The 25,749-nt window shown below is 36.3% G+C and overlaps 1 long non-coding RNA gene across 1 annotated transcript; it reads left to right on the forward strand.

The window, feature by feature from the left end:
* The first annotated feature begins 13,477 nt into the window (after window positions 1-13,477).
* On the forward strand, window positions 13,478-21,235 carry LOC145271076 (uncharacterized). The gene is made up of 2 exons (XR_013865681.1): window positions 13,478-14,396; window positions 14,482-21,235. It is a non-coding gene; the product is annotated as an uncharacterized LOC145271076 (long non-coding RNA).
* The last annotated feature ends 4,514 nt before the right edge of the window (window positions 21,236-25,749 follow it).

The following is a 25,749-nucleotide window of genomic DNA, read 5'->3' on the forward strand; positions in this document are numbered from 1 at the left end:
TTTGACCCCGGCACGTACGATCCTTTCTCTCCTTCCCCCACTCTCTCTCTCTTCTTTAGCTTGGTTACAAGCGATATGCTTATGTGTGCGTGCGTGTGTGTGTGTGTATGTGTGTACATGCGTGCGTATGTGTGTTGTCGTATTCACGAAAATTTAAAAAAATAAAAACGTTTTTCCCCGACCGGCCGGATTAGGGTTGTGAGGTGTGGTTAGAGTTCATGAAAATAAATGTTAGCAATAAAAACTTTTTAAAACTAAGTTAGAAAAAAGAATACAATTTACTTCCCCACGGAGCCACCGATTCTTCTTCTTTTTTTAGGCGATGTAATAAGCCATATTTTTGAGCAGGGTTGCCTCCTCTCTTTATTTTGGTTTGTATATTTTTCATGTTGCAAAAATGCTCCCGGGAGATCTTTTTAGGATTCTAAAGGTTTGCTTTTTTTTACACTTTTTATTATCTTCGAAAAATGTAAAAAAAAATGTAAACAGGCAGTTTACGATTTGAAATGCATCGTTAAAATGATATTTTTTGCTAGTTCTTTCAACTTTATATTTTTATTTCGTCGTCTTCAAGTCCAATGTAAACAAGTTCTTGATGAGCCGTTCCTCTTAAATAATCCAATTTACCAAATTTACACTTCTAACGATTACTATGATATTGTCCATTGACTACTGTATGTACACACTTTAACCCTTATCCTCGAGTGGCCTCTGGGGCTTGATAAGTAGTGATTCCTTTATAAAATAAAAAATATTTCAATACTTTGATGGTGAGTCTATAGTCAGTCTGTGCTGGTTTTCCTTGCGATATTCGTTTTCAGCATACCTGAACAAACTGAGGATTGGCCCCTTTCATATGCCGCCTGTTAAAACTGTTCACACATGGTCGCCAGTGATTTACATTTCAAAATACACGCATTAATAAAACAAGCTCCAAAACTAGTAGTCGGTCATTCTCTGCTAATTTTCCTTGCGATATTCGTTTTCAGCATACCTGAACAACTTGATGGTTGGCCGCTTTCATATGCCGCCTGTTCAAACATGGTCGCCAGTGATTTACATTTCAAAATACACGCATTACTATCTCGAAAACTATTCGTCTGTCTGTGCTAATTTTCCTTGCGATATTCGTTTTCAGCATACCTGAACAAACTGAGGGTTGGCCCCTTTCATATGCTGCCTGTTCAAACATGGTCGCCGTGATTTACATTTCAAAATACACGCATTAATAAAACTAGCTCCAAAACTATTTGTCTCTGCTAATTTTCCTTGCGATATTCGTTTTCAGCATACCTCAACAAACTGAAGGTTGGTCCCTTTCATATGCCGCCTGTTCAAACATGGTCGCCAGTGATTTACATTTCAAAATACACGCATTAATAAATCGAAAACTACGTGTCTGTGCTAATTTTCCTTACGATATTCGTTTTCAGCATACCCGAACGATTTTAAAATGACAGTCCGAATGTTAACGAAGCACACACACACACACACACACACACACACACACACACACACACACGTAAACTCAGTGAAAATGTCTACTGTCGATAAGCTAGTTGTAAATTAGATTACTGGCTCTTATGAGTTTTAGTCTAACCACCCTTTACAACTGTGATACAGTAGAACAGTCCGTCTCTGGACAATTAGCAGTGTATCGCATAACTCAATGACAGTGTCGAATGTCAACTAGCTAGTTGTAAGTTAGGTTACTGGCTCTGATGAGTTACACTCTAACCACCCTTAATAACTGTGATACAGCGGAACAGTCCGTTTTTGGACAAGTGGCGGTGATCGCATAACTCATTGAAAGTGCCGAATGTCTATTAGCAAGTTGAAACTTAGATTACTGGCTTTAATGAGTTTCAGTCTAACCACACTTAATAACTGTGATACAGCGGAACAGTCCGTCTGTTTCGCATAACTCATTGACAGTGTCGAGTGTCGATTAGCTAGTTGTAACTTCGTAGCCAGCCGAAAAGCCCCTTTAAGAAGAGACTTGAAGATAATAATTATTGTTTTTATTTGTAATGTTATTCTTATCGTCCAGCCATGCACGTGCAGAAATGCATTTCCAACGCAACTGTGTTAAAAAACTTACTTCCCCTTCAATGAGACAAGAACGCCGACACTCGACTTCGCACCGATACGCGAATGACGATACATAGAAATGAAAGCTGTTGATTTTATGTATTGAATTTTACGACTTTGCCGGCCCTCGTGACAAGATGTTCCGGCAGATACTGCAGGCTATGACTAGCTATGACTAGCAAAGACCAGATGTGGGGGCAACCCCACATGCCTGACCATTAACCAGCTCCCATTTCCCACCTCTCGGGAGCTGGTCCCCTTTTTCCCTTCCCCCTCCCTTCACTCCTCACATTAAAAATCGGCCTTGTGCCTAATTTGCTTGGTGGGGGAGCAAATAAATACCATCTGTTCCGGCAGATACTGCCAGCAAAGACCGTATATGGGGCTGACCCCACATATAAGACCTTGGTCAATGTAGGGGTAACCCTTCATACCAATTGTCACCATCCCGCTCCCCTACTCCCCGGGGAGTTGTTCCCCATTTCCCCCTCAGTCCTCACATTAAAAATCGGCCTTGTGCCTAATTTGCTCGGTGGTGGGGGAGCAAATAAATACCATCTGTTCTTCAGATGCTGCACTTCTATTTCTTGTTCTCTTTCGGTGGAGGAGAAATCCTTCACGACTGAGACAGTTTTTATTTTTGTACCTTTTCTCCACGTTAAAAAAACGACCCTGGTGTCTAACTCTGTCCCGTGGGGAGGCATAGTAAATAGGTACACACACAGACACAGCGACGAACGGACTTGGCGACGCTTTCGATTGTAAATATAAGAGCGTTGTCGGCGGCGACAACCGGAAATGGCAAACCCTGTGTCAGTCAGATTTGTTTATTTCACGCCAATTTGGACCGCGAAATAATTCGTTTTAACTAATGAGACCTGTGGAAATTCTAAGGTTAATCCTTCGGAGTTAAGACAACCAAGCGTAAAAGTTGATATACAAAACAAATATATAATATATAAATGTTACCAAAGGCAAGATAAGTTACTCTTCTACGTACTTGAACAAGTGTTTTAAGTTCTGCTGCGATATTCGTTTTCAGCATACCTGAACAAACTGAGAGTTGGCCCCTTTCATACGCCGCCTGTTCAAACTGTTCAAACATGGTCGCCAGTGATTTACATTTCACAATACACGCATTAATAAAACTTGCTCTAAAACTATTTGTCTTAGCTACTTTTCCTTGCGATATTCGTTTTCAGCATACCTGAATGAGAGTTAGATTCTATAGACCAAGGCAAGTCAACGTGTATATAAAAAAATATTTTCGTTAACAGATACTACACATTGATCGTTTATTTTATTTGATTTGATGTATTTTATATTTATTTATTTTTTATTGATCTTATTTTCATTTAACATTTAATGTTTTGGTGTTGTATTACTGTACACATAGATTCGAAAAAGTTGTAATAAAAACAAATATATAACAAATAAATGTTATCAAAGGCAAGATAAGTTACTTTTCTACCCAACTGGATATATTTTTCGTGTTTTTATTCAATATAACATGTTTATTCAGCCGTAAGTTTGGGAAAAGGTGTTATAAATAAAAACCCAGATAAAATACTGTACAAACTCGATCAATATATGTTACCGTGACATAGGTGGACATATATTCGGCGGGTTTTTAGTAGTATTGTGTATAGTTTTTTATTTATAACACCTTTTCCCAAACTTACCGTGTTAAAGAGAGAATCAGACGCCATTTTGAATGTTCCAATACATCGGTAAACACTATGTTTTTCGAGCTGAATAAACATGTTACCTTGAATAAAAACACAAAAATTATATCCAGTTTGGTAGAAAAGTAACTTATCTTGCCTTTTGATAACATTTATTTGTTATATATTTGTTTTTTGACAACTTTTTCGAATCTATGTGTACAGTAATACAAACCCGATGTTTTTTTTTTATTAAATAGTTAGGTGACTGTACGGAATAGTTACAAAACGCCTTCCTCTCCCCATTTTAAGAACGACTTTCGGAATTGGGGGGAGCCCAATCTCTCCATGGTAAGAACGGCTTTCCAGATTGTGAGGTGTTTTTTTTTCAGAAAGCCGTTCTTATCATGGAGAGATTGAAAGTGTTAATACAAGTTAAATTGAATTTTTATCAGATCTTCTGCTTATTAAATTATTGGACAGAATAGTTAACATGATCCTCTCTACATTAAGAATGGCTTTCTGAACTTTTAAGGTAACGATTTCTTAAAAAAATACAATTTAATAACAAAAAAAAAACAGTTATTTTTACGATCCGAAAGAGGGAGGCGGTGGGAGGGGGAGGAATTGGCGCGTTGAAATAAAATTCGTTGAATTTCAAATTCGCTTCATACCCCCACCCTTCGCCACGTCATGACAGAAACAAAACTTTGACGACATTTCATTTAACTTCCGTTTGACCCCGGGCAAGAGTGCAAACACGTGCGGAGTGTGTGGGTGTGTGGGTGGAAGTTTTATTGTTTTATTACTTTCATAATTTCATTATTTTCCGTCTTTCTCTCCCCCTCTCTCTCTTTCTGTCTCTCTCTCTCTTTCTCCCCCCTCTCTCTGTTTCTCTCTCTCTCTCTCTCTCTCTCTCTCTCTCTCTCTCTCTCTCTCGTGCTCACATGAAATAAACGCGGGAAGAAATATGTTTGGGGGGAATTTGCCATTTCACGAAACGTCGTGGTTAGAGACACATGTATTTTTACTGGGAGTTTTCACTAGAAGAAAGATAAGTAATTTTTGGTATAATTTGTGATTTTATTTCAGCATTTCTTTTATGTAAAATAATAATCTTGTTTTTTTTTTAATGTTTAAAGTGAATAATAAAAAAAAAATGATATTTTATTTAAGTTATTATAATTACCTCGTGTTATTAAACGAAAAAAAAAAAATGAACAGACACTACACATTTCGTTCTTTATATATAATTTTCAATATAATTTATATCTATGTGTACAGTAATACAAACCCTATATTTGTTAATGAATATCACTTAAATAAACCACTCTACAGATGGATGTGATATTTGGAATATGCTGTAACATTGATAAAGACGAACTAAGGAACAGTTACGTCATAGACTCAAAATATACGTATGATTATAATAGGAAAAAAACAAAAACCTTCAAAAGTATATGCAGTTATGCTACCGTGCCGAAATAAAAACGGTGTTATTTAGAAATCTATTCTTTGTATTCTAACATTGTAATCAAGTTGTCGTGAAACTTGAATTTCAAATGAAAAAACGAAAAAAACAAAACAAAAAAGGAAATGCAAATACAAAAACACGGTAACATAAATGCATAATTACTAATTATGTCTTTCTGGCTAAACGTAGTAACCGTTTCTTTTTTCTGTATTTGTATAAAAATTAGTACATGTTTTTTATTAGATATTGAAATCCATGTTATTAGGTTGAAATGGGCGCTTCTACACTATTGGGACGAGATTTCAGAATTGTAGGGATGCGAGTTAATGCGACAGTTGATGTTGAATTCGAAAGTGATTTTGGAGCCTTTAAACTGTCATTAATAATAATAAAACAGATACTACACTTTGAATTATTTGCTAATAATTAAAAAAAATATTTTCGTTAACAGATATGACACATTGATCGTTGTTTTTATTTGATTTGATGTTTTTTTATTTTTATTTATTTTTTTATTGATCTTATTTTTATTTAACATTTGATGGTTGTTATTAAATTGTTAGATGCTTGTACGGAATGGTTACAAAACCCCCTCCTCTCTCCATTTTAAGAACGACTTTCGGAATGGCCGTATCCCAATCTCTCCATGTTAAGAACGGCTTTCTAACGCCGACACTTGACTTCGCACCGATACGCGAATGACGATTCATAGAAATTAAAGCTGTTGATTTTATGTATTGAATTTTCCACGACTTTCTCGGCCCTCGTGACAAGATCAAAGTGTAGTATCTGTTCTCTCAGTTACGAAACTGTCCGCCACCGGGTTTCTGGATAGGTTAAGGTGTTTTCATACTAACCTTCGTTAGCAAGGACCGACTCCACATTTGTGGGAGCTTGGACCCGGAAACCGATCCCCTTTTTTGGGAGACTGGAATCTCGGGACCAACACCACTAGCTGGTAGTTGAGACCTGCTTTTGTTGTTTTTTTGCATGCGTTTTTTCTTCGTTCCGGTCTCTTCCCTCTAGAGACAGGGGATGGTCTAATTTCTCCACACTTAATTGCCTGAGCAGCACTGACCTGCCAGGCCCAAACTTTGTCTATCTTCGCTGCTCTCCCAGTGGATCGAGCAGACAGGGCTCTCTTTCTCGCTTCCGTTGGGGTAAGTTAGTGGGTAGTTGGGAGCTTGGACCCGGAAACCGATCCCCTTTTTTGGGAGACTGGAATCTCGGGACCAACACCACTAGCTGGTAATTGAGACCTGCTTTTGTTGGTTTTTTGCATGCGTTTTTTCTTCGTTCCGGTCTCTTCCCTCTAGAGACAGGGGATGGTCTAATTTCTCCACACTTAATTGCCTGAGCAGCACTGACCTGCCAGGCCCAAACTTTATCTATCTTCGCTGCTCTCCCAGTGGATCGAGCAGACAGGGCTCTCTTTCTCGCTTCCGTTGGGGTAAGTTAGTGGGTAGGGTGACGTGGGGTAGGGCGGGTGCTTCGTTTCTGCTCCCCTCTGTGGGCAGGGATTCCTATCCCCTCTCTCTCTTAATTGCGACGCGGCACTCTGGCCCGCTAGCACCCACTGCGTCTTTCTTCTCTGCTCTCCCCCCCTCGCGGGGGGATCTGAGCTGCTAACCCGACATCCCCGTGAGGGGAAGTCAAAAACTCTAATTTCTTCAAAGTCCGCTCCTCCCCCTCCATTCCCCTGGGTTTTCTTTTCCCCCACTACACTTTGGTCTGCGTCAGCGGCCAGTGCAACCGCCACGATGCCAGGCAGGAGGGGTACGTTACCCCAAATGCGCAAGATTTATTAATAAATAATAAACTAGACAAAATACTTTGAGAAATTCGCTCAATATATGTTAACGTGACATAACTTGACATATATTCGGTGGTTTTTTAATAGTATTTTGTCTAGTTTATTATTTATAACACCTTTTCCCGAACTTACCGTGTTAAAGAGACAGTCGGTCGCCATTTAGAATTTTCCAATACATCGGTAAACACTGTATTCTTTTCGAGCTGAATAAACATGTTAAACTGAATAAAAACACGAAAATTATATCCAGTTTGGTAGAAAAGTAATTTATCTTGCCTTTGATAACATTTATTTGTTATATATTTGTTTATTGACAACTTTTTCGAATCTATGTGTACAGTAATACAAACCCTATAATTATTTCATGTCATTAAACGAAAAAAAAAAAAAAGAACAGATACTACACGTTTCCTTTTTTTACAGATATCATTGTCAAATAAAATGTATATTTATTTATAATTTGTTGTATTTTTAATCGTTTGCTGCAAACTTTAAATCGAGTATTAATCTTCTGTTTGAGAATATATGTTAAATTATCGATGGTTTTATATTGTATTTTTTTATTTATTTATAATTTTATTTCAGCATTTATTTAATATAGAATAACCACGTCGCTTATTTAATCATAAATAAAAAAAAAAAAAAAAAAAAAAATTATTCTATAAAAAGCATTTTCATTCCAAAATACTGAAATCGCCATTAAATAACCTGGAAAAGGGTTGATATGGCGTATAAGCAAAAGGCAGACTAAGAAATCAAGGGCAGATAATCGGAAATCTTGATTGTCTCCCTTGACGAACTTGTCTCCACGGAATTTCACGAGTGTTGTGGTCGGCGTTACGGAAATTACCGACCGTTTACTGATTTTATTTGTTTAGTTTTTTTCACCTTTGTTTGGTTGAGAGATGTTTGAGTACTCGTGCAGTTTATTGACCACCGGTGTGAAATATTAACGTCGTATTTATGTGTGCTTTCCACCTAACAGTCGAATGACGTTAAAATTGATTTACACACTCACTTGTAAAGTCGCCAATAGTAAGATGTCCAAAAATTACGAAAAAAGTTTACTCATTTTATTTGTTTAAATATTATATGTAGACTTTCACCTAACAAATTAAAAAATTAGAAGACGTTAATTTAGATTTAAATTAAAAATATTTGTCTGTCTGTCTGTCTATCTATCTAGCTGTACTGTATCTCTCCAACTACATCCTCTGTCTGTCTGTCTCTTTAACCTCGCATCGGCTCTCTGCTTGGTTCCTTATTTCAGCCCACCAAACTGGATATAATTTCCGTGTTTTTATTAAATTAAACATGTTTATTTAGCTCGAAAAAACAGTGTTTACCGATATATTGGAAAATTCAAAATGGCGACCGACTCTATCTTTAACACGGTAAGTTCGGAAAAAGATGTAATAAATAATAAACCAGACAAAATACTGTTAGAAATTCGCTCAATATATGTTAACGTGACATAACTTGACATATATTGGGTGGTTTTTTAATAGTATTTTGTCTAGTTTATTATTTATAACACCTTTTCCCGAACTTACCGTGTTAAAGAGACAGTCGGTCGCCATTTTGAATTTTCCAATACATCGGTAAACACTGTATGCTTTTCGAGCTGAATAAACATGTTAAATTGAATAAAAACACGAAAATTATATCCAGTTTGGTAGAAAAGTAATTTATCTTGCCTTTGATAACATTTATTTGTTATATATTTGTTTATTGACAACTTTTTCGAATCTATGTGTACAGTAATACAAACCCTATAATTATTTCATGTCATTAAACGAAAAAAAAAAAAAGAACAGATACTACACGTTTCCTTTTTTTACAGATATCATTGTCAAATAAAATGTATATTTATTTATAATTTGTTGTATTTTTAATCGTTTGCTGCAAACTTTAAATCGAGTATTAATCTTCTGTTTGAGAATATGTGTTAAATTATCGATGGTTTTATATTGTATTTTTTTATTTATTTATAATTTTATTTCAGCATTTATTTAATATAGAATAACCACGTCGCTTATTTAATCATAAATAAAAAAAAAAAAAAAAAAAATTATTCTATAAAAAGCATTTTCATTCCAAAATACTGAAATCGCCATTAAATAACCTGGAAAAGGGTTGATATGGCGTATAAGCAAAAGGCAGACTAAGAAATCAAGGGCAGATAATCGGAAATCTTGATTGTCTCCCTTGAAGAACTTGTCTCCACGGAATTTCACGAGTGTTGTGGTCGGCGTTACGGAAATTACCGACCGTTTACTCATTTTATTTGTTTAAATAATATTATATGTAGACTTTCACCTAACAAATTAAATAAGAAGACGTTAATTTAGATTTAAATTAAAAATATTTCTCTGTCTGTCTGTCTATCTATCTATCTAGCTGTACTGTATCTCTCCAACTACATCCTCTGTCTGTCTGTCTCTTTAACCTCGCATCGGCTCTCTGCTTGGTTCCTTATTTCAGCCCACCAAATTAGTTCAGTTTTTTTATATTTTTTTTTTATTCATAATTTGATTTCAGTATTTATTTAATATAGAATAACCGGGTGTGTATTAGTACTGGACTGGACACATAGATTCGAAACAGTTGTCAAAAAACAAATATATAACAAATAAATGTTATCAAAGGCAAGATAAATTACTTTTTTACCAAACTGTATATAATTTTCGTGTTTTTATTAAATTAAACATGTTTATTCAGCTCGAAAAAACAGTGTTTACCGATATATTGGAAAATTCAAAATGGCGACCGACTCTATCTTTAACACGGTAAGTTCGGAAAAAGATGTAATAAATAATAAACCAGACAAAATACTGTTAGAAATTCGCTCAATATATGTTAACGTGACATAACTTGACATATATTGGGTGGTTTTTTAATAGTATTTTGTCTAGTTTATTATTTATAACACCTTTTCCCGAACTTACCGTGTTAAAGAGAGAATCGGTCGCCATTTCGAATTGATATTTAAAAAAAAAAAAAAAAAAAAGAATCCTAGCTACTGAGTTGTAGTCGACAATCGTAACATATCCCAAAATTACGAAAATGCAATCATTAAAGAATTTCCTAATTTTTTGTTTATTACAACAACATTGCAAGAGTAAGATTAGTAAATGTGGATGTGTATTTTCCCCCCTAAAGTCCAACCCTATCCTCACCGTGGTAGGGGGGTGTAACGTTGTAGTTGAACAACAACTACACGGCTAAATGGGCTCTGGCAAAACAAAATCCAGGAAATGACGTCCGTCATCTGGTCGTCTTTTTATACGCTTGCATGTGGCGAGCAAAGAAGACGTGTTAAGGAAGGAGCAGGCTGAAAGGAGAACATTCCCCGAACAAAAAAAGAAAAATGGGCCTTACCCTATCCCTTTCCCTTATCCTAACCCTAACCCCTCCCGTTTGCTTCCAAGGCCCCATTTGAGCGTGTTCTCCTCCGCAGGCCTGCTTCTCCAAGTTTCCCCGACTTTGCAGGTAACTGGTTTGGAGGCTTTCTAAAGCTCTTTTATCAGTGTCGGGGTGTTGAGTCCACACTTCCAGCTCAACAAATACCTGCAGTGCAAGGTGCGCTTCTCCGAATTTCCCCGAAGAGGGAGCGACACGTGCTCGTGTTTCTACTGTGTAATGCATGCGTGCCTCCACTTGACTACGGATGACTAGAGTAATACTAAAATAGTTTGTGTGTGCTCACAAGCTGCTTGAAGGGCGCTGGTAATATTATTCCTACTATCTATCAACTACGAGCTGGGGCGGTAATGCAATGATGGACCTCCGATTAATAATATCCGATACGATAGTAGGAATGGCAGTTTTGTGAGCTTTCATAGGCTCTTCCACATTCACGCACAATCTTGTGGTATCTCTCTAGGAATCCTGTTGGGTAGAGAGAACAAGAAGTCCCTTCCCTCGTTTTGGAAGGTTGTTCGCAGCAACGCTTGTTTTATATGGTGCCCTCTTTAGGGAGTTCAACACCTTGTTGTACGGAACCCGATCAAAATCCAGTTAATGATGGCATGAGTTTGTTGCGTCCGTCATCTGGTCGTCTTTTTATACGCTTGCATGTGGCGAGCAGAAAAGACGTGCTCGAGCAGGCTGGAAGGAGAACACTCCCCCGAAAGAGAAAAATGGGCCTCCCTCTCTCCCGTGTGCTTCCATCAAGGCCCAAATTGTGTGTGTTCTCCTTCGCAGGCCTGGTCCTCCAACTTTCCTCGACTTTGCAGGTAACTAATCTGGAGCTTTTCTAAAGCTCTTTTCTCAGTGTCGAGGTGTTGAGTCAACTCCCAGCTCAACAAATACCTGCAGCGCAAGGTGCGCTTTTCCGAATTCCCCCGAAGAGGGAGCGACACGTGCTCGTGTTTCTACTATGTAATTCACGCGTGCCTCCACTCGACTACGGACGACTAGAGTAATACTGCTATTAGTTTGCGTGTGCTCACAAGCTGCTTGAAGGGCGCTGGTAATATTATTCCTACTATCTATCAACTACGAGCTGGGGCGGTAATGCAATGATGGACCTCCGATTAATAATATCCGATACGATAGTAGGAATGGCAGTTTTGTGAGCTTTCATAGGCTCTTCCACATTCACGCACAATCTAGTGGTATCTCTCTAGGAATCCTGTTGGGTAGAGAGAACAAAAAGTCCCTTCCCTCGTTTTGGAAGGTTGTTCACAGCAACGCTTGTTTTATATGGTGACCTCTTTAGGTAGTTCAACACCTTGCTCTCCTTGACTCTTCTCATTGTCGAGGTTCTGAGTCCGGTTCCAGGTGTACAAATAGGTGCAAGTCTGGATAGGGAATCTCCCCAAGTGGGTGAGCCTACGCTCTTTCTTATCAGGCGACACGTGCTCGTGTTACTACATAATGCATGCATGGCTCCATTCGACCAGGAACGACTAGAGTAATACTACCATTAGTTTGTGTGTTCTCACAAGCTGCCTGAAGGGCGCTGGTAATATTATTCCTACTATCTATCAACTACGAGCTGGGGCGGTAATGCAATGATGGACCTCCGATTAATAATATCCGATACGATAGTAGGAATGGCAGTTTTGTGAGCTTTCATCACCTCCTCCTCATTCACGCACAATCTTGTGGTATCTCTCTAGGAATCGTGTTGAGTAGAGAGAACACTTCCGTTTTCTGCTCCGCCTTTTATTCCGAGTAGAAACCGCCTTTTTCGGAGGATGTTCGTAGCAATGCATGTTTTATGTAGCGCTCCACTTTGGGGAGATCATCACCTACCTGGCCAGACTGTCCTTTCCTGTACGGTACCTGGTAACTAGTGGATTCCACCCTTTCCCTCCTTTTTCAGTTTGATGGCGACCACGACCAGCCAGAGGTGAGTAAAGCATCAAGCGTTTCTTCTTTTCGGTTTCAGTTTTTGTAATTGACAAGTTTAATTTTCCTCTTTTGTATTACTGCAGCTTCTAGTTAGAATCAGCACAAGTCCTCAGTTAAGTATTTCTTTCGTTGTGTTGCTAGTGATTAAAACGAATTCCTTTCTGCTTATATTTCCTTTAACCAACTTTAGCAAGTCTAACCAAAAATATTCACCCATGCTTGATCATAACCAGAATTATTTTTCTGTTACAGGTATTTTATTTTATTACTACATAATGCATGCATGGCTCCATTCGACCAGGAACGACTAGAGTAATACTACCATTAGTTTGCGTGTGCTCACAAGCTGCTTGAAGGGCGCTGGTAATATTATTCCTACTATCTATCAACTACGAGCTGGGGCGGTAATGCAATGATGGACCTCCGATTAGTAATATCCGATACGATAGTAGGAATGGCAGTTTTGTGAGCTTTCATAGGCTCTTCCACATTCACGCACAATCTTGTGGTATCTCTCTAGGAATCCTGTTGGGTAGAGAGAACAAGAAGTCCCTTCCCTCGTTTTGGAAGGTTGTTCGCAGCAACGCTTGTTTTATATGGTGCCCTCTTTAGGGAGTTCAACACCTTGTTGTACGGAACCCGATCAAAATCCAGTTAATGATGGCATGAGTTTGTTGCGTCCGTCATCTGGTCGTCTTTTTATACGCTTGCATGTGGCGAGCAGAAAAGACGTGCTCGAGCAGGCTGGAAGGAGAACACTCCCCCGAAAGAGAAAAATGGGCCTCCCTCTCTCCCGTGTGCTTCCATCAAGGCCCAAATTGTGTGTGTTCTCCTTCGCAGGCCTGGTCCTCCAACTTTCCTCGACTTTGCAGGTAACTAATCTGGAGCTTTTCTAAAGCTCTTTTCTCAGTGTCGAGGTGTTGAGTCAACTCCCAGCTCAACAAATACCTGCAGCGCAAGGTGCGCTTTTCCGAATTCCCCCGAAGAGGGAGCGACACGTGCTCGTGTTTCTACTATGTAATTCACGCGTGCCTCCACTCGACTACGGACGACTAGAGTAATACTGCTATTAGTTTGCGTGTGCTCACAAGCTGCTTGAAGGGCGCTGGTAATATTATTCCTACTATCTATCAACTATGAGCTGGGGCGGTAATGCAATGATGGACCTCCGATTAATAATATCCGATACGATAGTAGGAATGGCAGTTTTGTGAGCTTTCATAGGCTCTTCCACATTCACGCACAATCTAGTGGTATCTCTCTAGGAATCCTGTTGGGTAGAGAGAACAAAAAGTCCCTTCCCTCGTTTTGGAAGGTTGTTCACAGCAACGCTTGTTTTATATGGTGACCTCTTTAGGTAGTTCAACACCTTGCTCTCCTTGACTCTTCTCATTGTCGAGGTTCTGAGTCCGGTTCCAGGTGTACAAATAGGTGCAAGTCTGGATAGGGAATCTCCCCAAGTGGGTGAGCCTACGCTCTTTCTTATCAGGCGACACGTGCTCGTGTTACTACATAATGCATGCATGGCTCCATTCGACCAGGAACGACTAGAGTAATACTACCATTAGTTTGTGTGTTCTCACAAGCTGCCTGAAGGGCGCTGGTAATATTATTCCTACTATCTATCAACTACGAGCTGGGGCGGTAATGCAATGATGGACCTCCGATTAATAATATCCGATACGATAGTAGGAATGGCAGTTTTGTGAGCTTTCATCACCTCCTCCTCATTCACGCACAATCTTGTGGTATCTCTCTAGGAATCGTGTTGAGTAGAGAGAACACTTCCGTTTTCTGCTCCGCCTTTTATTCTGAGTAGAAACCGCCTTTTTCGGAGGATGTTCGTAGCAATGCATGTTTTATGTAGCGCTCCACTTTGGGGAGATCATCACCTACCTGCCCAGACTGTCCTTTCCTGTACGGTACCTGGTAACTAGTGGATTCCACCCTTTCCCTCCTTTTTCAGTTTGATGGCGACCACGACCAGCCAGAGGTGAGTAAAGCATCAAGCGTTTCTTCTTTTCGATTTCAGTTTTTGTAATTGACAAGTTTAATTTTCCTCTTTTCCATTACTGCAGCTTCTAGTTAGAATCAGCACAATCCTCAGGTAAGTATTTCTTTCGTTGTGTTGCTAGTGATTAAAACGAATTCCTTTCTGCTTATATTTCCTTTAACCAACTTTAGCAAGTCTAACCGAAAATATTCACCCATGCTTGATCATAGCCAGAATTATTTTTCTGTTACAGGTATTTTATTTTAATAAAAATTAACAAAATAATTAACATACACTCAGTAAAATGCAATGTACTAAAGTAACATAAATAAAACAAAAACAAAATGTAAAAATAATAATGCAAAATACAAGTAGTTATTACAGGTTTCAACAGCAACAGCCATGACCCTGTCATCCCAATATTGGATGCAGTTCCAGAAAGTCATAAAGTAAGTATTGATATCTTCTTCTAATTATAATTTTTTAAAAAAAGAAAATTTCACAAAAAATAAAATACTGTGATCTAAAGGAAAATAAACCGAAAACAAAATGTAAAAATAATAATGCAAAATACAAGTAGTTATTACAGGTTTCAACAGCAACAGCCATGACCCTGTCATCCCAATATTGGATGCAGTTCCAGAAAGTCATAAAGTAAGTATTGATATCTTCTAATTATAATTTTTTTAAAAAAGAAAATTTCACAAAAAATAAAATACTGTGATCTAAAGGAAAATAAACCGAAAAAAATAAATGTAAAAATAATAATGCAAAATACAAGTAGTTATTACAGGTTTCAACAGCAACAGCCATGACCCTGTCATCCCAATATTGGATGCAGTTCCAGAAAGTCATAAAGTAAGTATTGATATCTTCTTCTAATTATAATTGTTTAAAAAAAGAAAATTTCACAAAAAATAAAATACTGTGATCTAAAGGAAAATAAACCGAAAACAAAATGTAAAAATAATAATGCAAAATACAAGTAGTTATTACAGGTTTCAACAGCAACAGCCATGACCCTGTCATCCCAATATTGGATGCAGTTCCAGAAAGTCATAAAGTAAGTATTGATATCTTCTTCTAATTATAATTTTTTAAAAAAAGAAAATTTCACAAAAAATAAAATACTGTGATCTAAAGGAAAATAAACCGAAAACAAAATGTAAAAATAATAATGCAAAATACAAGTAGTTATTACAGGTTTCAACAGCAACAGCCATGACCCTGTCATCCCAATATTGGATGCAGTTCCAGAAAGTCATAAAGTAAGTATTGATATCTTCTTCTAATTATAATTGTTTAAAAAAAGAAAATTTCACAAAAAATAAAATACTGTGATCTAAAGGAAAATAAACCTAAAAAAAAATGTAAAAATAATAATGCAAAATACAAGTAGTTATTACAGGTTTCAACAGCAACAGCCATGACCCTGTCATCCCAATATTGGATGCAGTTCCAGAAAGTCATAAAGTAAGTATTGATATCTTCTTCTAATTATAATTTTTAAAAAAAAGAAAATTTCACAAAAAATAAAATACTGTGATCTAAAGGAAAATAAATAAAACAAACAAACCAAAAAAAGAAAAAAACAATTAAAAAAAAAGAAAAAGTTATTCAAGTTTTCAGCACCAGCAGCAGCAACACCCATGACCCCTCTCATCCCCATCTTGGAAGCAGTTCCAGAAATTCCTAAAGTAAGTAATAATATATTTTTTTTTTTATAAGCAACTCCAACTTCCCATCGAATTCATAAAGGTTTCATTTATTGTATCAATGTGTCTTGGTGGTGCTGCAACCACTACCTTGATTTATTTCTAATTTTCTAGTGATTGTTGAGACTTCAGGACTCTAAACCACCTTTTAGCACTTGTTTTGTACCAGCTGCTGAATTTGCTTTGTTTTAGATGGGTTTCAGTTAATTTCTTAATTTACTTGATTTCTTTTTTGTCTAATGACTTTTGATGATTCCAGCTTCTAATTAGCCCTTTCTTTTCTTGTTCTCCAGTACCGTTGAACATTACTCGCTTTTTTCGCACCTGATAAATTTTGCTAATTTCTTTTTTCTCTTTTTGTTCCAGACTTTATCCTGTCTATTAACTTTTATTCTCTTTCTAGTTCTCTTGCAGCGTTGAACATTACTTGTTTTTTTAGTTATTTTTACTAATGAGTGTTGAGACTTGAAGATTCTAAAAGAGCATTTCTTTACAGCACCTGATGAATTTTTTCTTATAATGTCCTATTTACTTGATTTCTTTTTTGTCTAATGACTTTTGATTAGGGGTAGGCTATAGAAACAAAATTTTTCAAATAAATGCCAAAACTGGCTTATTACCTTCATTTATATGTAAATAGATGGGAACAAGTGATTTTGTTCAAACGGGTCAAAATTGGAGGGTCGCTGGCCCCAAACGTGATTTGACCGCGTCAACGCGTGAAAATAGCCCAAATTTCGGCCCCGAACACACTTAATCATTTATTGAAAGCCACAGGGTGCATTTTTTCGCTATAAATGCATTTGTATCATTAAATCTAACATTCCCATTGGCTATCCCACAAGTAGGGTTTTTTTTTTTTTAGGGTATCTCAGAGTCCAAAATGGGTCAAATTACCCCAAAATTAGCCAAAAATGGTCGGAAATCACAGATTTTCCAAAATGCACATCCCATGGGCTCAAAGACACCTCTACATGGCAGAAACTGTTGGGAAATGCTTGAAGCAGGCACTCTCCTAACTTTTGCACTGTTAATGAGGGGTATAAGGACCTTTAAAAGGGGCTAAATATGGCCGATTTAGCCAATGAGTCAAAAAGTCCCTAAGAATCAACATAGGTTGTCAAAAAGGGGCTTAATTTGAGTTATAGATGGAAAATTACCAAATAAGGAAATGTTTTCTTTCTGTATCAATGGAATGGCATCTTTAAATAGTCACGATAACATTGCATAGCATTAATTGTGAATTTGATTGAACTAAGATTATAATTACGACGATTGGACTTATCTTCTGCTTGATTCTCTTCCAACTGAGGCTGAATGTGTTCAAGCTGTGCAGCAACATCATGCTGCCAAATATGGTACCACGACACAGAAAAATCATATTGACCAGTTCTCCTTGCGATTACTACAATTGTGGCAGAAAGCCTTTGGAAGTGATGTTCGTTATGTTACAATACCTGGGATAAAACATAAACTTGATCGATGGCTAAAAATTTACGATAAAGATGTCTACGAAGCAAAGGGTTCCAGACGTGTGAATATAATTAAATGGAAACGAGAGCACCATGTCCTTCTCAATATACTTTCAAAAGATGTGAATCCTGATGAATTTGATGTACATGAACGAAGATTCTTTGCCGATCAAAAGTCTCTCTCTCTCGCAAATGGCTCATTGTGCCAGAGCATGATACCTCAAACAATTTGAACTACTCATTAAACAGATCGGGTACAATCCGTAGCACTGTCCCATGTACCGAGATCGCCAGCCAAACACATGTCACTTACAATCTGCGAACTGGTGCACGGAATTTCCAGGAGTCAATCAAAATAGCTGTAGCAAATTCCTGTGCTGCAGCCAACATTTAATGCATTATATTGATATTTTACTGTTGAATGATTTTAAAGTAATGTGAAGTGAAGCTGTGTCTTGAAATAAGAAAATAATTCCTTTGCTAATTACTCATAGCTTTTATCAAGTTATTCAATATATTGGTTACAAATCTAGAAATAGCGAATCGAGGGCCATTTTCATCAATTTTGGGGTAACTATGAGAACACTATGAATTCAGACTCTTCTTGGACAGCATTTTATTGACATTCAATGTTCAATTTACAATTAATTACTTTCTGAGAAGTTGATGTAGTAAAGTTACAATGTTTCTAAACAGTATCATTGATGAATGAACTAATGATTCATATGTTATGTACCGTAAAGCGTAATTTTGTCATTTTTGGATTGTTTTGACCCTTTTTACATCCCCCAAAGATCTCTAAATACAAATGGAAGTCTTCCAACTGTAAAAAGCCATACAGGAGTTTTTATAGGAGCCCGATGAGATATAATACCTGCATTTTGGGGATTATCCGTGATTTTCATTCATTTTTGGCTAATTTTTGGGTAAATTTGACCCATTTTGAACCCTTAAGATACCTTGAAAAGCCCTATATAGGTGGGATAGAATGTTAGATTTAAATTTATAGAGCCATTTATGGTCAAAAATTGCACCCTGTGTGTCTTGGGAGGTGCATTTTGGAAAATCCGTGATTTCCAACCATTTTTGGCTAGTTTTGGGGTAATTTTGACCCATTTTGGACTCTGAGATACCCTAAAAAAAAAAAACCCTACTTGTGAGATAGCCAATGGGAATGTTAGATTTAATGATACAAATGCATTTATAGTCAAAAAATGCATCCTGTGGCTTTCAATAAATGATTAAGTGTGTTCGGGGCCGAAATTTGGGCCATTTTCACGTGTTGACGCGGTCAAATCACGTTTGGGGCCAGCGACCCTCCAATTTTTTTGTTCCCATCTATTTACATATAATAAGCCACTTTTGGCATTTATTTGAAAAATTTTGTTTCTATAGCCTACCCCTATTTTGATGATTCCAGCTTCTAATTGGCCCTTTCTTTTCTTGTTCTCCAGTACCGTTGAACATTACTCGCTTTTTTCGCACCTGATAAATTTCGCTAATTTCTTTTTTCTCTTTTTGTTCCAGACTTTATCCTGTCTATTAACTTTTATTCTCTTTCTAGTTCTCTTGCAGCGTTGAACATTACTTGTTTTTTTTTACTTATTTTTACCATACGCACAGATTTGGTAAAGTTAGCCGAAAACAATTATATATAACATTTCTTCAGTTTGAACTCATTTTTGCCGAGAGAGATAGGTTTCCTTGTTCATGTGGATTTGTATGTAAATGCATGAACAATATGCTTTGTAATTATATACAAATATTTACATTACTATTTTTTTTTTTTTTTTTTTTATTACAATTTCACCCCAAACAAGGCACTTTGCCACTATCAGGGGGAAACATCTACTAGGGTACTATGTAGGGATTTGGGCAGGGAGGTGTTGGTTCACGTTGCACTTGAACTTATGCATGTCAGTACAGTTGGGGAAGCAGTGACCTGGAATGGAATTCCAAATTCTAGCAGTTCTGGGGAAGAAACTACTGGAGTAGAAAGATCTTTTAAATGTAGGGATCTCTACAGTGTGGGGGTGGGATTTTGCAGCTTGTCAGGTCTGTCGAGGGTGTTTACGTTGTGGGGGCACAAGTGCTTGCAGTTCATCAGAGCATTCACCATTATAATACTTGTAGAACAGGCAGAGGGATGCAACGTTTCGACGATGGGACAGAGGCTGAAGCTTAGATGCCAGTTTAGGGCCTATCAGATTTGCGACTCTCTTTTGAACCCTGTCAAGGAGTGAGAGACTAGTAGCCGATGCACCAGCCCAAATATGACAGCAATACTCCATACATGGGCGAATAGTGGCCTTGAGAGAGAGCCCACCTTCCTCGCAGCGGCCCTGGCAATGCTCTCGATATAATTGTTCCAGCTATAATTATCATTTTCATTATGGATCAGTAATATAATTTTACTACTGTTAATATATTCTAATAAATTATAATATATTAAATAACTATAAAAACTAAAACTAATAATTAAAAACAAAAAAAATCATGATTAGATACTAAAACATAACTTATAAATTAGCGCTAAATTAAATTATAACTGATCAAATAATAAACACTAAACCTCGACATAAATGTAAATATCAAAATGTTAAATTGTATAAATACTGAAAGATTAAACACTAATACTAAAATAATACTTTAAAACCAAAAATATACCAGAGAATAAGTGATAAGCTGTTCTAAAAATATCTTGCTGATCCATATAAAAAAATGATAATAATAATGGCATATTAAAAATTAGCAATTATTAGAATAACGATTGCGCTCAAATTCGAGTTTGCCCTTTACACGCCTTTGCAGTAATATTTATGCCCCAAAACTGAAAAATGTGGCTGATTACTTGGACCTGAAAGTTCTAAACTAGCATAATTGTCTGGCATCTCAGTACTTTGTACAAAACTAGCATTTTAGCCGTGGGAGTTTGGGGGTTTTGTGTTGAGCCAAACAAGGAAAAACGCGTGGTAGCAGGGAGGAAGGCTAGAACCCGTTACGTGTTTGCGTGTATGACCACTGGCAGTGACGTAGGTTTAAATTAAAGCTAGAGAAAAGAAAGCACGGCATGACTTACAAATACATCGTGGATTAAAGCAACCCCCTAGCTATTTGTCGCGTGAAGTAATAATTACACTTATATATATTTTTCCTTTATTTTTAACTTTGACACAGTAACCATTATTGATTAAGGGTCATATGAATTTATTACGTTAGATCCATGGCCAAGGAAACTATATCTAACATTTCAATGGTTTATACTATAAGTTGTACACTTTCACTTTTATAGATATATCCATTTCAAAATTACTCGGACTTGTAGCGACATGATTCCATTTCCGTTGGATTAAAACTTGTCTCTTTTTTCTTTTTTTTTTTTTTTTAGCAACCAGCCGAAACTTCTCCCAGAAGAAGACCACTCCCATCCAAAATTTCTACAAGAACAGGATAGCCGCCGCCACTTCAGGGTCCTGGATATGACCTTAAACTGTATCCGATGGTAAAGCTCCATAAGCGGGCTTGGGGAGTGTGGAGCCACCCTTTAATTACCATTGCTCCCAGGTCCACTCTGACCCGGAGTGGTAGTACCTGTTAGGGTCCCCACTGTGGGTTACATATTTTTCTTCTAATAAACCTTTTAAAACTATAAGTCTATTTTCTGTGTTATCTATTTGTTATACATCATGTTTATTGATATCTGGTAAACGATTTATAAGCCCCGAATTTAACTGTGATATTCGTTTTCAGCATACTCGAAAACATTAAAAAAAAATCGACATAGAATTACATATCAAATATAAAAAAAAAAAAAAGCTAACCCTGACCCCCAGCCCTAATCCATCCTAGAGACAATTTGATCAAAGAGGAGCAGCATGAATATCAGCAATAATGTATGCAAAAAAAAAAAAAATTACTTAATATTGGTTTGAACTATAAAGAACTCTGCACTTGGTGAGTTTTGGTCATTTTTGGATATATTACTATTTTCGGCATGACCATTAAATACTTAATATTGGTTTTGTCTTTAAAAGTCAAACAGCATTTTTGAAGTAGTTTTTAACAAACATACAAATTACTTTGAACTATAAAGAACTCTGCACTTGTAGAGTTTTCGTAATTTTTGGATATATTACTATTTTCGACGTGACAATTAACTACGTATGGAGGTTGGCTTTGTTTTAATATGCAGGGAGACGACGGTCTCATGACAGTCACCTCGGTCTTGTTCTAATTTGAGCCTGAACACTTGTTATGTTCCAAAGTAAATAAACGCTTTAAAATAAGTTAAAACAAAAAGAACTTCTCAGATATTAATCAAGGCAGATAATTCAAGTCAGAGTTACCTTTAGGAAACCATATGAAAATATACTCACAAATACATGTATATATATACATATATATGTGTGTGCTTTCTCAAGGGAGATAATAAAAATAAGAGTTATCTCCCTTGAAAATGTACTAACAAATATATATATATATAGTAATTTATGAAATATATATGGCGATTAAGCTACACTGAATATTCGGCGTTTCATCCACTATAGGATTTGTCAGGCTAACGAATCCTATAGTGGATGAAACGCCGAATATTCAGTGTAGCTTAATCACCATATATGTTTCATAACGAGCTCTACCAACGTATTGAGCAGTTTTGAAGTAAATACTTAAAGTTTATGCATAAATCTATACTTTCGTATATTAATTTTATGTGAGTAAATGAAGTAGTTATATATATATATATATACAACTTCTTAATTTACTCACCTAAAATTAATATACGAATATTCGTTTTCAGCATTCCTGACCAAATTGAGGGTTGGCCCCTTTCATATTCCGGCTGTACAAACATGGTCACCAGTGATTTACATGTCAAAATACACACATTAATAAAACTAGATCCAAAACTATTTGTCTCTGCTAATTTTCATTGCGATATTCGTTTTCAGCATACCTGAACAAACTACGGTTGGCCCCATGTTTAACTGGCTTAACAAAGTCACTTTTTCCTGATTAAAACATTTTAATTTGAACCAATGACCCAACGGGTCAATTTTTTCAAAATCTTTTTTTTTTTTTTTTTATTAATCTTTTTTGGGTTTGTATTACTATTATTATTGAACAACAATAAAGTATTTTTTTAACAAAATTCTCATTGCACCCCCAGGGGCTCTAAAGGGGTCAAAAATGCCCCAAAATGACACTTTTTCCCCATAACTTTGTATCCGTCCATTAGATTTCACTGAAACTTGGTCAAAATGTGAGGGAAATTGGTTTCAAATATACATTCAGTATCAAATATATATTCAGTATCGCTGACTCTGGCAAAATTCTGGTTTGCGTCCCCCCAAGAACTGGACTTAGTCGATTTTTGACAAAATTTAAAAACAAAAAAATTGCCTCACAGACCATGACACATTTTTGGTCATCGATCCCTCTAATTTCACTCGTAGAGAGGGGGGACACGCATGCGCGGCTTGTTACATTTACACTTTTATGGAGATCGTTAAAATCATATGAAAATTTTTTTTCAATTATTTTTGTGAAAAACATTTAATAAACAATTCTTAATTCATATTCGTATCACAATACAACAATGTCATTAGCCCGATAAATTTAATTTTTCTGATATATTGGTGTATGAAATACAGGCTTAAGGTTAAACATACAAAATATATTGGTCACCTGACTTATCGGAGAGGGACCTATGTTTTTATTGACGTCATTTTGTCCATTGTTTTTCATCTGGTAGTTTGGATGATTCCTGGATAGCCGTCCATTACTTTTTTCTGAAATGTTGCCACAAGTTGTACTTCAATACGTAGATGCTGATGCAATTCTTTATCTATATAAAAGCCAGGTACGTCCAAAGATGGCGTACTGTTGCCACATCTGGGCAGGAGCTGCTAGAAAGGAGGGGATGTCCTTTTCTCTTCTCTGCAACCTCTTTCTCACAGAAGAGATGCTGCGAGTTTGTTTCTGCTTTATCATTATTTTCATGGCAGGTGCTTGACTGAGCTCCAATCTATGCCCCCCCCCTCGCCAAACTTTCACAAGAAACACCCGTCTAGCAGAAAACACTATCAATAATTACCCCCACTCTTTATCTGTGCCTAAACCTAAACATAGATTCCATGAACAAAGCTTTCTCAGAACTGCACGCCTGTAGAATTGTCTTCCGTTTTCCTGCTTTCCAGCTGACTACAATATGGTTGTCTTCAAGTCTAACGTAAACAAGTTTTTGATGAGCTGTTCCATATAAGTTAACAAATTTACCGAATTTCCATTACTAACAGTTACTATATTGTCCAATTTCTACGGTACTCTTTAACCCTTATCCTCGAGTGGCCTCTTGGCCTTGAAAAGTGGTGATGTCTATGTAAAAAAAAAAAAAAAAAAAGTGTACAACAATAAAGTTAAACGCCCCAAAGTGGCAAAAAATGACACCTTTGCTCCATAACTCCATCCATTAGATTTCACTGAAACTTGATCAAAATGTGAAGACAATTGTTCCAACTATACATTCAGTATCGCTGACCCTGGCAAAATTCTGGTTTGTGTCCCCCAGCAGCTGAACTTAATCGTTTTTTTTTTTATAAAAATTAAAAACAAAAAAGTCGTCTCACGAAGCACGACTTATTTTTGGTCATCAATCCCTCACATTCCCCTCGTAGAGAGGGGGGGGGACACAACACGCGCGGCTTGTTTTTTTCTAATTATTTTATCATTGCAATAATTCCCAAATGATATCCATGATGTATGAAAATCTCGTTTGTACTACTATACACATAGATTTGAAAAAGTTGTCAAAAAAACAAATATATAACAAATAAATGTTATCAAAGGCAAGATAAGTTACTTTTCTACCTAACTGGATAATTTTTAATGTTTTTATTTAATGTAACATTTTTATTCAGCTCGAAAAACGTACAGTGTTTACCAACGTATTGGAAAATTTAAAATGGCGACTCTCTCTTTGACACGGTAAGTTTGAGAAAAGGAGTTAAAAATAAAAAAAACTATACAAAATACTGCTAAAAACCCACCGAATATATGTCAGCCTATGTCACGGTAACATATAATGAGCGAGTTTCTAACAGTATTTTGTGTAGTTTTTTATTTTTAACTCTTTTCCCCAAACTTACCGTTTCAAGAGAGTCAGGCGCCATTTTAAATTTTCCAATACATCGGTAAACACTGTTTATCGAGCTGAATAAACATGTTACATTAAATAAAAACACTAGAAAATTATATCCAGTAAGGTAGAAAAGTAACTTATCTTGCCTTTGATAACATTTATTTGTTATATATTTGTTTTTTTGACAACTTTTTCGAATCTATGTGTACAGTAATACAAACCCTCAAAATCTATATCAATATTCTTGAAATTTTTAAAGCAGTTAGAAAACACATCAAACTATAATTAGGAAGCTTTTTATTTCGTTATTTTTTTTTTTCTATTTATTAAGTGAAAGGTATTTTTTACGAGTTGCTCCAGCATAAACAGCCTATGGAATAAACATCTTCAACCTCGAAAATAGAAATCAACAAATTTATGGAATTTGGTGCTTCTGCATTTATTGAACCGTGTTATTTTTAAATAGTATTTTCAAGTTAAATTAAAGTTTTACGACATTTTTATTTTATTAATTTGTTAACTGATAGTACAGAATAGTTACAAAACACCCTCCTCTCCCCATGTTAAGAATGGCTTTCGAAATAATAGCATTATTATTTCAGCACGGTTCAATAAGTGCACAAGTACCTGGAATTTTCTTCGAAATTTCGTAACGCAGCTTATCAAATTAAAACTAAATATAACATTTGCTGACTTATTTTACCTGTTGAATACACATACCCACTAATATATATATATATATATATATATATATATATATATATATATATAACTTTCTGTAAGACATTTATTTGAAATGGAAACGGCATTTTGCAGTTAAGACAACAAAACAAAAATGAAGTAACGTTTCGTATTTCAATCCAGAGGTACGAAAAAGTTGTCAAAAACAAATGTTATCAAAGGTAAGATAAGTTTACGTTTCTACCTAACTGGATACTTTTTAGTTTTTTTTTTTTGTTTTTGTTTTTTTTTGCTTTTTTTAATGTCGAACTGAATAAATATGTTACATTTAAATAAAAACAGTAAAA

Source organism: Euprymna scolopes, chromosome 46 (genome assembly GCF_053919585.1).
Source record: "Euprymna scolopes isolate OS-2025 chromosome 46, ASM5391958v1, whole genome shotgun sequence".
Classification (NCBI taxonomy): domain Eukaryota; kingdom Metazoa; phylum Mollusca; class Cephalopoda; order Sepiida; family Sepiolidae; genus Euprymna; species Euprymna scolopes.